Raw genomic sequence first — 13,211 nt, forward strand, 5'->3', positions numbered from 1 at the left:
GAGCGGGGTGGGTTTTACCCCAACGCTGGGTGACGGGGAACCCTCCGCCCCGTCCCCTCTCACCAAACGCCTTTGCACCCCGCTTTGATCTCCCTCCCGCGGCAGCGGCACCCGGAACCGGCACCGGGGCTGGGAGAGACCCTTCCCCAAAACCACACACCCCCAACCTCTCAACTCACCCCCCAACCTCTCAACTCATCCCCAACCTCTCAACTCACCCCCCAACCTCTCAAATCTCCCCCCAACCTCTCAACTCATCCCCAACCTCTCAACTCACCCCCCAACCTCTCAACTCATCCCCAACCTCTCAACTCACCCCCCAACCTCTCAACTCATCCCCAACCTCTCAACTCACCCCCCAACCTCTCAACTCACCCCCCAACCTCTCAACTCATCCCCAACCTCTCAACTCACCCCCCAACCTCTCAACTCATCCCCCAACCTCTCAACTCATCCCCAACCTCTCAACTCATCCCCCAACCTCTCAACTCACCCCCCAACCTCTCAACTCACCCCCCAACCTCTCAACTCATCCCCCAACCTCTCAACTCACCCCCCAACCTCTCAACTCATCCCCAACCTCTCAACTCACCCCCCAACCTCTCAACTCATCCCCCAACCTCTCAACTCAACGGATCCCGACAAAAAAAAAAAAAACACGGGATCTGGTCAGGTTAAGGGAGGAAAAAGGATAGTGGGCTTTACAGTCCCGCGTACTATAGAGCCACTGTTCCGGCAGTGACCCCCCGGGTCAGGGGTGAAGGGTTTCCCAGGAGCGTCTTTGAAGAGAGCCATCTTTGATGAGAAAAGAGCCTCTATACAGATGTCTCATCATTACCATGAGAATGTGGAGCACATGGCGGCCGCGCCGGCCCCAAAGGGAGCTTTAATGGAATGTCATTAAAACGCCCCGTTCGGGAGGTTTCTCTTCCCCCTCGCTTTGCCCCACTTTAACCTCTTTCAGGCTCGAATTTCCCCACCGACCTCCCCCCCTCCTTGCCGGCCTCCCTGCCCCGTCCCGGTGTGACTCGATGCTGGGTGTTGGCGTTGGGGAACCCGGTGCCAGGTGGGGTTTGGGGGCAAGGGGGGGGGAATTTCTCCGGCCTTGCCGAGGGTTTGTGTGGGACGGGGAGGGATGCGCCCGGTCAGGACACGACCAGCACCTCCGTTCCCTGCGGAATCCATCCGAGCGCCTCCCAAAAGGGATTATTTTGAATCAAATCAGGCCGGGGCGGGGGGCAGAGCATCAGCCCCACAGGGCTTCTCGCCCCCCACAGCCCCACGCATCACAGGTTGTACTGGGCAACCCAGCCTAACTCCCATCCCTAAAATTTTAATTAAATCCTCTCTGACGATGCTCCGGGTTCCCAGGGGGTGGCCGGGCTCCTGCATCCCCCCGCCCTTGGCCGTCCCCAAATCAATAATATCTCTGTAATCGCCTTTGATACACGGGGGACCCGGTGCCGAGGGCAGCGGCGGCCCCGGCGCAGCGCGCGAGGTTAATCTGCGTGAAATCGTCCCTTCAGCCCGGCTTTTATCCGCGTGTCAAGACGTCGAACGCGGCTGGGGGCGCGGCACGCACCGAGACATCCATCCCCGACCCCCTTCCCAGAGGATTTGATTCCTTTTTTACCCTCAGCTCTGGCTGCTGGAGCGTCTCCCCGGTGTCTCTCTGGGCCAGCGACATCCTTCCCGGCCGGGGAAAACTTTGGATGCGGCGAAACCGAGCCATGCGCCTGAAACGGGACAGAAAGAAAAAACCAAATCTGAAGAGTCCTGATGGGAAAAATCTGGGCTGAGCAATAAAACCTCAGCCTGGAGGTGGCCAGCGGCTTCATTTTAAGGGTTGTGGGGTTTGTTTAGGGCAAGCAGAGGAGGCAAAAAGTGTTTTAAGGCAGAAAACGCCCTTTTTTTATCATTTCAAACACCCGCGTCGTGGCTCGGCTGGGAGACACCGGGCTGTTCCCCTCTCCGTGGGAGATGGGGCTGAACGGTGGAAGGGATGGAGGAGGAGAGAGAGATGGAGAGAGGGAGGGAGGGATGGAGGGATGGGCAGACAATATGGCATCCCTGGAAAACCAGACCCACAGCAGGCTCGAGGGCGCCTGTGCAGCCCCCCAGCACCCCGTTCAGCTCAGCTCCGGGGGAGATTTCCCCCTGGAAACATATTTCAAGTCCATCCCAGATAACAACCATCACTTGCTTTGGTCCTCCCGGTCCTGGCACCGAGGCACCGGGTCCCTCCCGGGCCCGTGAGAGGTGACGTGCGGCGGGAGCGAGACCCCCGGGGCGCAGGGCGTGGGGATGCATCGTCTTGCGTCTCCTGCACTCGGGGGGCCGGGTGGGAAACCATTACTAAAAGGGGTTGAAAAAAAAAAAAAAAAAAACAAAAAACCCGGAGAGTGATGTTTAAAAAAATAAAAATAAAAAAAAATGGTGCGTCGGCCGAAGAAACATCCCCGTTAGACACCCCGCAGCAGCGCGGCTCCCGGCCCCCTTCCATTGTCAGAGAAAGGTCAGCCCCTGACTAGTTAGTTATCATTAGCTAAGGCCAATTTAATCACGGTGATTGTGTATAAATCACTGCGGACAGACAGGGCACTTTCCTCCCTCCCCGCCTCCCCGGCTCAAAGGTTGACAAATCTCCCCGGCCGTCTCTCCCCCCCCCACCCCTAACCCAGCTCCGGCGGCCGCCCGGAGCTTTCGGCCGCTTTTTGCCAAATATTAAAGGACGCGGTAAATCACCGGGGCGCTGCCCATCCGTCAGCCTGTCACCCTGAAGATCAGGGTCACGGGTCCGAAAGATCAAGGCCCGAGCGGGAATGGCAGCGGGGCAGGAGCGGGATGGACGGGCAGCCGGGGTGGGGGGGGCTGGTGGGGTGGGGGGACACGCACACGCACACACATAACGTGAGCTGGGGGGGTGAGAGGCCTAAAAATCCAGCCCCGGGTCCAGCTCGTGGCGGCTTTTCCCACCCCCTTGGGCACCCGCAGCCCGACGCGGCACGTGGGGATTCCGACCGGTGTCTGGTGGGGGAGAAAAATAGCGTCTGCGTCTGCCCCGGGCGGAGCGGTGGGATGCTGGGGGGTCCGGGGGGGCTCGAGGAGCTGCTCCCCCCCACACACACAACACCCTGAACGACGCCTCTCACCCCTCTGCTCGGTTTTGATTCCCCCCGCCTGAATCAGCTGCCCCCGCTGCGCTTCAGCCCTCCCCGAGGAGCCGGGGGAAACTGAGGCACGGAGAAAATAATAATTAAAAAAAAAACCAAACAAACACACCACCCCGCAGCAGCCGCACAAAGCGGGATGGAGCCAGCGTGTGTCCCCCCCCGGGGACCCACACCCGGCCCAGAAGGACGGAGCTGGACAAGGCGCCCAACTTTTTCTCCGGCCTCCCTCCCTCCCCACCTTCTTTTTCTTCCCTTTTTTTTTCCCTCCCTGCTTTTTCTTGCTGTTTTTTTTTTTTTTTTTTATTTCAATCTAATTGAAGGGGGGGGGCTATGTGTGGGGGGGTGGAAGATAAGAGCTGCCAGGGCTAATTACACCTCATTATTCCAAAGGATCTCTCACGCCTCACTTCCCCCCAAACGGCGGCAAAAGCGAGGGGGAGGGGGACGGCTATTAAGGGTGGAAAACAAAGTTGGTTCATTCACACGGCGCGGCCCCGCGGCGGTGCGTGGGGGCTCCCCGCGGCCTCCCGGGGGGGCCTGGGGTGGATGGAGACCACCCCGGGGTGGTGGGGATGGGTTGGGGTGCTCTGAAGGCCTCAAGGCCGTGACCTTTGGGGGTCCCATTGTGCGTGGGGGTCCCCACGTCCTGGGTGTCCTCACGTCCTTGGGTGTCCCCATATTCTTGGGGGTCCCCATGTGCTTGGGGGTCCCCACATCCTGGGTGTCCCCACGTCCTTGGGTGTCCCCACGTCCTTGAGGGTCCCCATATTCTTGTGGGTCCCCACGTGCTTGGGGGTTCTCATGTCCTGGGTGTCCCCACGTCCTTGGTGTCCCCACATCCTCGGGTGTCCCCACGTCCTTGGGTGTCCCCATATTCTTGGGTGTCCCCATGTGCTTGGGGGCCCCCACGTCCTGGGTGTCCCCACATCTTCGGGTGTCCCCACATCCTTGAGTGTCCTCACGTCTTTGGGTGTCCCCACGTCCTTGGTGTCCCCACATCCTTGGGGGTCCCCACATGCTTGGGGTGTCCCCACATCCTCAGTGTCCCCACCTGATCGGGCTCTGCTTGGCCTTTGGTGCCGAGGGTGTCGCCGCCTCGCTCCGTGCCTCAGTTTCCCCGGCTCCACACACGGGCAAAACTCCCCGCAAAACCCCCACAGATCCTGCAGAAAATCGCGCGGCCCCAAGAGCCGGGATCCCGGCAGGGGCTGCAGTTAAACCCCTCAGAGGGAGGGTTTAACCCCCACATTTTTGGGGGGGACCCTGTTAGAGCAGGACGGATACAGGGGCTGATTTTTTTTATTTTTTTTTTTCGAGCATTCCGCTCTCCAACCAGAAATTTCCCCTGCCTGTTTGCCAGCTCTCAATTTGCTTCCCAGGAGCACCTTGGGGAGAAATCCCACCCGCTCCAAGCCCCAGTACTCCCCCCCCCCAAAAAAAAAAAAAAAAAAAAAAGGGGAAACATCAGCCAAACAGGGGTGGGAGCATCCCCCCCCCCGGGCCCACGAGGAAAAGTTCCGGCCTGTTTCCCACCCTCCTGGCTCTCCAGGATTTATAATTATTTTTATGAAAAAGGAGGAATTTGACCAGAAAGCAAGAAATTTCCCATTTGCCTGCACGAAGCAAACCGTAAATCTTTCCGGGAGGATGAGGAAGGTCCCCCCAAGTTTTTGGGTGCGGGCTAAGGAAGAGCGGCGCGTTCTGCAGGGCGAGGGGGGGGGGGTTACGCTCCATCCGGATGGGGAGAAATCGGGATTTTTGAGAAACTTTCGGCGAATATCGTCCCTCAGCAGCTCCCGGGGCAGGCGGGGAGAGGCCGAGACCTTCCTCTGCCCTCGCTGTCCCCCAGCGTGGCGTTAAACCAGCCCCGATGACCCCCCCGCCCCGCTCCCCACCTTCCCCCGACCCTCTCCCATCCGTTGGGGGGGGTTTCTCTCCCCTCCCCACGCGGTTTTGGTGGCCCCAGCTCAGCCTTTCTTAGCCGGGTGCCTCGTCCTGTGGGAGACATCAGGATAATTCCGGTAATTTCAGCTAATTGCCGCTGCGCACCCGCCTTCGCATTCTCCTGTTTGGTGCCCCCGAAGTCCTGACACCTTTTATTTAAATCCAGAAGGGCGAAATCCATTTCTTTCTTCCGTTTAAAAATCAAAAGGTAACCTTTAGCAAAAGCCAGAGAAGTTGATTATAGGAAATCTATAAAATTTCTATAAAATAAGGGCAGGAATACATCATTTCTTCAGGCTTGGCGGGACGGACTCTGAATTTACAAAGAGGAGCAGTGGCTCGGAGCGGGCTGTTAGAGGATGGCACCAGCTTTCAATCGTGGCTTTTAGCAGATATTCTGAGATAACAACAGATGAAAAAAAAATAAAAATAAAAATAATAGAGATATTTATCTGGAGCTTGCACCTCACCCTGAGTAGCCCCCGAGCTGCAGAACTGCTGCTTCGCCCTTATTTTTCTCAGCGCACAAGCAGAGAGAAGAGGATTAAGCCCAAAAATTTTCCTCCAGGAATGGGATCAACTCCTGTTTGGGGTATTTTTGTTGTGTTTTTTTTTTTTTTTTCCCCCTGGAAAAGCCTCCAGACGAGCAGCTCCCGCTCTCACTGGGAGAGCCTGCCGATGCCGATGAATTTTATTTTTATTTTTTCCCAGAGAAATGACACGTTGATAAGAAATTTACCTCGCTGGACCGTAACCTTTCCCCTCCGAGCCGGCGCAGAGCGAGGAGTCCTTGTCAGTCCCAGCAAACACTGAGCAGAAAAACGAAGCCGTAAGGAAATGAAAAGGGAAAGATTAACCGTCAATATTGCGTCGGTCTCCAGTTCATTAATTTGTGGTTTAAAAGGCTCAGAGGAGCGTTAAACAAACCTCATCTACGCTGTGTTGCGTTTCTAACACCGCAGCGGAGAGCTGCTTTCATCCCGAGGAATTTATTTTTCCTCCGTGTTGCTCCAGCACAAGCCCAAAGTAAAAACGAAGCAAAGGCAGGGATGCCTTTAAAAAAAAAAAATTAAAAATTAATAATAATTAAAACAAAAAATAAATAAAACACCCCTCATCGCTTTTAGCTTCCCAACTTATTTCTAAAATAATAAATAAATAAACAGAGGGTCGGCTTGGACTTTTTTTTCTGAGCTTTTCTTTTTTTTTTCTTAGCTTTTCTTAGCTTTTTTTCTTTAGCTTTCTTTAGCTTTTCTTTTCTTTTTTTTTTCTTAGCTTTTCCCCCCAAACTCAGGGATGGGGCAGCGCAATGAAATGGTTTATGGCTCTAGAGCTCAGCGTGTCCAGCGGCAGCCGAAGTTTTGGAGCCCGCGTGTCCCCCCGACTCGCTCCCAGCCCTTCACTTTCCCCTTTGCAATAATCGACAGCATTTTCTACAAATATTGAGGCAACGTTTTTTATTCCTCGAAGGAAAAAAAAAGCAGCGAGTTCTCCGGCCCGGCGGGCCTGCGTGGCTATCTTGGAAAAGAACAGCAAAAAGATACTTGCAGATTAATACTATTAAGCGGGATTTTTAAAAAAAAAAAAAAAAAAAGCAATTGAGGGGGGATAATGCTCTCCATCAGAAACCAGCTCTATTCTCCAGCGCCTGGCAGGTCCTTGTGTGCCCAGGGGTATTTAGCAAGACTTCAACGAGGCTGAAAGCTTCTGTATTGAAACGGCGCCGGCAGACTGTCCCTGTGTGCACCCGCTGCCACCCGAGGGACGCGCAGCGGTGGCGATCGGCCTCCCGAAGGGCCACACAGGGTGCAAATCAGCGCCCGGGGTAAAACCCTTGAAGGAGAGAGTGGGTGTGGGGAGAGCTTGGGCCTCAAATCCGGCACAAATTCATCGGCTGCGTCTCCTCCACCCGCCGGATGGGGCTGGGGGGGAGAGGGGTGGATTTAGTGGGTCCAGTCTGCTCACGGCGATGTTCCTCACAGGAACGTGCTTATTAAATTTCCAAATATCTTTAAAAATGCACCTACTTTCCCTCCGGCGTCTAACTGAGGCTTTTATAATTTGGTAGAAAACCCGAGGCTTTTACAACCGCTGCTTAAACTTCCCCGGACCCTCGGCAAAATATCGCTGCAAATAAATTTAAGTGAAAACCCCAGAAAGCTTCGGGATATAATCAGCAGTAAAGGACATTTCAAGTCAGTATTTTTTGCTACGCTGTCTCCGGAATAAGGATCTTCTGTGCCCACAGCGTTTGCATCATCCTTACGAGCGGTGCTGGGGCCGTTGAAGGTTCAAGCCCAACGCCCCGCTTGCTAAACACGGGATTTAATTCAGGTTCCCCGAGAAGGTGACGCCAAAAGGGCTTTTTGGAAAAAAAAAAAAGGAAATAAATAAAATTTGAAGCTGGGAGAGGGGCGGAAAGGAGCTCCTGGGAATGGCAGGGGGATGCGAGGGGAGAAATTGTCGCTGGAGAGAGAAAGGATGATGGGGCCGGGGGGGGAGACAGGGAAGTGGGATTCCCAGGGAAGGGAAAAATAGGCAAGGACCAAAACCAGAGGAATGAAAAATGCATTTTGGAGGAGAACGAAGATATATTCATGTCCTCCCCAAAATAAAACCCCTTGGTGTCTTCTTCGTGGTGATTTGGGACTCAGTTATTTGCTTCCATTTAGAAGAAGACTTCCCAAATATTTTTCAGTGGCAAAAGCTCCAGCCAGCAAAGTCAACCCCAAGCCAAAACTTTTCAGGGGTTTGGGGAATTTTTCCTCTGCCTCGGACTCTCCGAAGGAAGACTCGTCTCCCCTCGCTCTGCAAAACCGACGCTGGTTTTGATGCCAGCTCAATATTTCCTTCTGAAATCCCATTTTTCTTCGTTCCATTTTCCTGACAGCATTTGTTTTGCGGTCATCGGACAACGTATTTACTTCGCTTTCGTATTGTCCGTTTTCTGGAAGACCTGATTGTGTTCAAAATCTCTCGCAAAGACAAAACCCAGCGGATGAGTCGTTCAAACCCAACACAACCTCTTCGGGGGTGTTTCTGTCACGAGGTGCCTCAGCTCGGAGCGGCCGTGGCGCAGCAAAGCCGGTCGGGAAGCCCTCGGTGGGGCTAAGGGCACTATATAGCTCTATAAATTTAATTTGTTTGATTAATTTATTCCCTCCCTCAGTAGAAAGGAAAAGCCAACAGGGTCTAACCTCAAGGTTGGCAAGAGGGGGGGAACGGGAAAATAAGCGGCGGTGCGGTGGGGAGGATGTTTTCCAAACTGGTTTCCCAATTTGCTCGGCGCCAAAGCACCGCGCTCGTCCTCCCTCTCTGTGTTATTCTCATTTGAAAAAGGCAGAGGGCTAGCACTAGCCAAAAAAAGCTTCGTGGAACGGTGTCGATCTGGGGTGGCCCCTCCAGGGCCGGGGAGCCCCCAGGATGTGCGGATCACAGCAGAGGGCGAACCCCCGGGACACAGCGGGTCCCGTTTCCCCGCGTGGCTCCGGGATCACCTCCGGGATGTGCCCAGAGTGCCTCGGAGGGAAAAAAATAAAATATCCTCCAGGCCTTTCCCATCGTAACGGCTTTGACACGTTTTGCTTTCATTTTTGAACTTCCTCCCCCAAAGTAGCACAGAGCCAGGTGAGCAGATGCGGAGGACAAAGAGCCACACGGCTTTTGGTTGTTTGTTTGGTTTTTTTTTTTCTCTTTCTTTCACTCATTTTCCTTTGTGAGGGGATCAACACAGCCTCCTCCAGCCTCTCAAGAAGTGACTTAAACATCCTTAAACCACTATTTTTTTTAAATTTTTTATTTTAAACTCTGGTTAGGAAAAGCCACACAAAACACGAGGCACGGGAGAGGCGACCAACGGATGCAAACCGAGGGGTTGTCGTGCTCTCCCCACCTCTTGCCTGCTCACATTTTTCCCTGCCAGTAACTGTATTATTATTATTATTATTATTATTATTATTATTATTAATTTCAGGGCTGAGGTGGATGCGTGCTGCCCGCCAGCCGTCACTCCATCCTCGCCCAGAGTGAGAGGCAGTGGGCTGGCAGGCCAGCGAGCGGCCGTTGATTGACAAGTCAATTAAATTAAAAATAACCAACCAGCCCAAGGTCCATCAGGGCGAATCCTGAGGGCCAGGCCACGGCGATTCGTTTTTTTTCCATCTTCACCCCTCGCTGTCCCACTTTAGGGAAATACAAAGGAAACGTGTCCTCGGGCAGGGATGCTCCCCCCCCCCCCCCCAAAACCCCCTGTGCCCGGAAAACCAGCCAAGACACTTTCACCAAAACTAATAAATTGCCACAATTTCCCTCCTTTTGATTTCTTAAAATAAGAGACAGCGGTAAATCGTGGCTGAGGATTTCCATGGCTGAGGATTTCCACCGAGGGGTTGGATTCAAAGTTCGCGAGGCAGCCGGGAAGTCGTGGCGAGCACAAAGATGCTCCAGCCGCTTCCCGGGACAGGGATTTGCCGTCGGGAGGGAATTTGCTGCTGGAGGTGGGGTGGCTCCCGGCAGGATCCCGGGAGGATTTCTGCGGTGAAAGCGAAGCAGCCGCGAGCTGCACAGATTCACCTGCCAGCGAACGCAGCAGCAGTTGAAGTTTTTTATTTATCCCCGCGTGGCTGGACGCGCTCATTTCCCTCCCCAGGCTGAATATCAGCGGGAGATTAACGACGTTCTCACTGGGAATATTCAGAAAAAGAAACATTTCCCCCCCGCAACGAAAGTTTGAAAGTAAATAACCGCCGACTACAAAACCCCAAGGAGAGTAAAACCAAGCTGACCAACTCGTAGCTAATCACAGAAATCAATTAACCATCCCTCCCCGGTTTTAACTCACTTCAACCAGCCCCCAGCGGTGTCTTACCCTCCGGCAGCTCCGGCTCAGCCGAGTCCCAACGCCGCCCGCGAAGGCACTGAGGGATTTGCGTAGAGCTGGGGAGCCCGACTGGGCCCAGGGGACAGGGACAGCCTTTCCAGGCCCTGAGTGGCATTGTGGAGAAAAAAAAGAAAAAAAAAAAAAAAAAAAATTCCATCACAAAACCCACAGCAAAAGCCAACCCTCTAATCCCCCCCGGCCGGGTGCTGGGGGCTGGATTCGGAGCCTCGTTGGAGGCCGGTGAAGGAATTCACCCGACACCCCCCTCGGGTTTAGGGGGGATCGCGGACCCCGGCGAGGGCAACGCGGGTTCGGCCCCCAGAGAGATTTTCCCTGCGGGAGGGTCGGGGTTGAACCCGCGACCGCGGAGCAGGAGCCGCAGGGACTCGGGTTCGGGGGAGGGAGGCTGCCAGGGGGCCGGGGGGGCCGGGGGCCGAGGGGCTGGTGGGAGCGAGGCCCCCCCGTGTCCCCCCGCAGCGGGTGTGAGGGCGCGGCACCTCTCCCCGCACGGCTCGGCACAGGCCCGAGCACAACACGCGACGGTCACGCTTACACACGCCGTGCTCACACTTACACACGCTATGCCCACACTTACACATGCCGTGCCCACACTTACACATGCCGTGCTCATGCTTACACACGCTGTGGTCACGCTTACACACGCTATGCCCACGCTTACACACGCTGTGCTCATGCTTACACATGCCATGCTCACACTTACACATGCTGTGCCCATGCTTACACATGCCGTATCCATGCTTACACACACCGTGCTCACGCTTACACATGTTGTGCCCATGCTTACACACGCCGTGCCCACGCTCACACACGCTGTGCCCACGCCTACACACACCATGCTCACACACACGCCGTGCTCACACACACGCCGTGCTCACGCTTACACACACCATGCTCACACACATGCCGTGCTCACACACACGCCGTGCTCACGCTCACACACGCCATGCTCACACACACGCCGTGCTCACACACACGCCGTGCTCACGCTTACACACGCCATGCTCACACACACGCCATGCTCACACACACGCCGTGCTCACGCTCACACACGGGTGTTTCACACGTCACTGGCTGTCTCGCGCAGACCCTTCCTGCCTCACAGCGCGCCGGCAGCAGCGCGGCGAGGGAAAGGCGACGCCACGCAGGGCCCACACGCCCCGCACACGCGTGTGGGGACGTGTTCTGGCCCCCCGCGGGCTCTCCTCGCATCCCCACGTCACCCGGGCGGCGCGAGGAGCCGGGTGGCCGAGCCTGGCCCAGGGTTCCGCTCGCTTTGGCTGGAACCTGCTTTGCAAAGCGAAGGTCAACAGGTCAGGGGGGGCACCGGGAACCCCCCGGTTTCTTCCTCCCGTCCCAGCCAACCCCCCCAGTCCCCCCCTGGCGAGGGAGCCCCCCCCGGATCCCGCGTCACCGCCACACCACGACACCAAATTAGAACACCCTCTGCCGGATTTACGGCGGTTTCCGATGCCCCACGTGTCGGGGCGGTGGGGGAGATATTTATTTCCCTTCCTAAACAAGCCCATAAATTGAAAGTTTTTTGTTTTTTTTTTTTTTCCCCTTTCGAACTCAACCGTTTCCAGGTATTCTTGGGCTGGGCTGGCCCCGGCGGGAGCTCGGCCGGCTGCTCATTTCCTTCTGCTCGGGAGGGGAGCGAGGAAATAAAAAAAAAACATTCCCTGAGGGACCCCCAGCTCCAGCCCCGCTTCTCTTCTCCCCAGCCCTCTGCTAAAGGTGACCAAAAAAAAAAAAAAAAATCATTTTGAATCCCTCGCCGGAGCATTTTGGAGGCCTGGAGACGGTGGACCCTGGGAGCGGGGTCGCTCCTGTTCACGGGAGCAAAGCCCACAGGAGCGATTTCTCGGTTTTTTTGATAAATCCAGCCCAGGCAAAGCTTCTCCCCCCCGGCTGAGGGCTGAGGAAACCCGAATTTGCCTCCGGTTTGGAGCCTGGGGGGGAGCCCGAGGGTGCCCCAGGGTTTGGGGCGGGTGGGACAGGCTCGAGGGACACCAGGGGTTGGCTTTTCCCAGTCCCTCACTCTGGTTTTAGCCCTGAGTTGGGCCGCGGCGTGCCGGAGCGAGCTCGGCCTCGGCTGAAAGCGGGAGTGGGGAAACTGAGGCACGGAGCCGCAACCCAGGGGCCGCGGGTGGCCTTTGGGACACCGAACCCGCAGGTCCCCGAGGCGCTGTGACACTGTGACCTCTCTCTGCCCGGGGGTGCCGGGGCTGGCAGCACCCCCCCCCCCCCCATTCCCGCAAATCCCGCTGCCACTCGCAAAGTGCTGCTGCCACCTCGCGGTGCCGTGTGTGTCCCCCCCCCTCGCCTGCTGTCCCCGCGTCCCCAAATCCCCCCTGCGGCAGCTTCAGGCCTCATCCTGCACCCGGTGGGACTGCGGGGGGGGTGCGGGGGGCTCCTGCAGGGAACCCCCGCAGAGCTCAGACCTTCCTCTCCCCCCCCGCCCCGACCCGCGGTACGTGACCAGCAGGACGCTGGATTTTAACTGATGGGGAAACTGAGGCACGGGGAGCTCCAGCGGCCCAGCTGTGGATGCTGCCACCGACACATGGGGGGTCAGCGGTGACCAAACGGGGCAGGGGACACCCCCCGGTCCCTCCGGCTGCGTCCAGCTCCCATCTGCTTCCATCTTTTTTTAGCTTCCCTGCCCCGCCGCTGCCCAGGCCCGGAGCAGGTGCTCGGGGCCGGTGATTTATCCGCACGTTGGTATCTCGGGAGCGTCTGGGAGCGGCGCCCAGGCGAGGGCAGGGGAGCGGGATGGATGGAGGTGCCGTCCCGCGGGGTCACACCTCCCACCGGGGCGGTTGGAGGATGCAGATTCTCCCCCAACCTCCTCGAGATCTTCCCTCTCCACACGGAGCACCGAGATTTCTGCTCCCCCCCCAGCATCTGTCCTTCTCCGGGGACCTGCGGAGCTCCCCGGGCAGCGGGGAGGGAAAGCTCTGGGCTGGAGAAGCCTGGAGGAAGGGTTTAACCCGACCCCAGACTTGCCCCCTCATCTCCCTCCTGCTTGCCCAGGCCCCTCGCTCCCGTGGCAGGGGAAGGCGCCCGGGCCGGGTGCTGGGTGCTCGAGGAGGCGGGTGCTGCCGCAAGAGGAACCTGCCTCCAATTTCCAGCAGCGCTTCGCGTTCCCAACCTGCTCATTTACCCCAGAGCCTGGAGAAAAACCCCCCCCGCCG

The 13,211-nt window shown here is 56.7% G+C and overlaps 1 long non-coding RNA gene across 2 annotated transcripts; it reads right to left on the reverse strand.

The window, feature by feature from the left end:
• Nucleotides 1-1,474: 1,474 nt before the first annotated feature.
• LOC141971737 (uncharacterized) lies at nt 1,475-10,021 on the reverse strand. 2 transcript variants are annotated; one of them, XR_012635317.1, is made up of 4 exons: nt 9,985-10,021; nt 6,045-6,170; nt 5,857-5,926; nt 1,475-1,736 (listed from the first exon to the last, which is right to left on the reverse strand). It is a non-coding gene; the product is annotated as an uncharacterized LOC141971737 (long non-coding RNA). The 2 variants fall into 2 exon arrangements; XR_012635318.1 differs by lacking the exon at nt 1,475-1,736 and adding an exon at nt 5,306-5,514.
• Between the last annotated feature and the right edge of the window lie 3,190 nt (nt 10,022-13,211).

Source organism: Athene noctua, chromosome 29 (assembly GCF_965140245.1).
Source record: "Athene noctua chromosome 29, bAthNoc1.hap1.1, whole genome shotgun sequence".
NCBI lineage: Eukaryota > Metazoa > Chordata > Aves > Strigiformes > Strigidae > Athene > Athene noctua.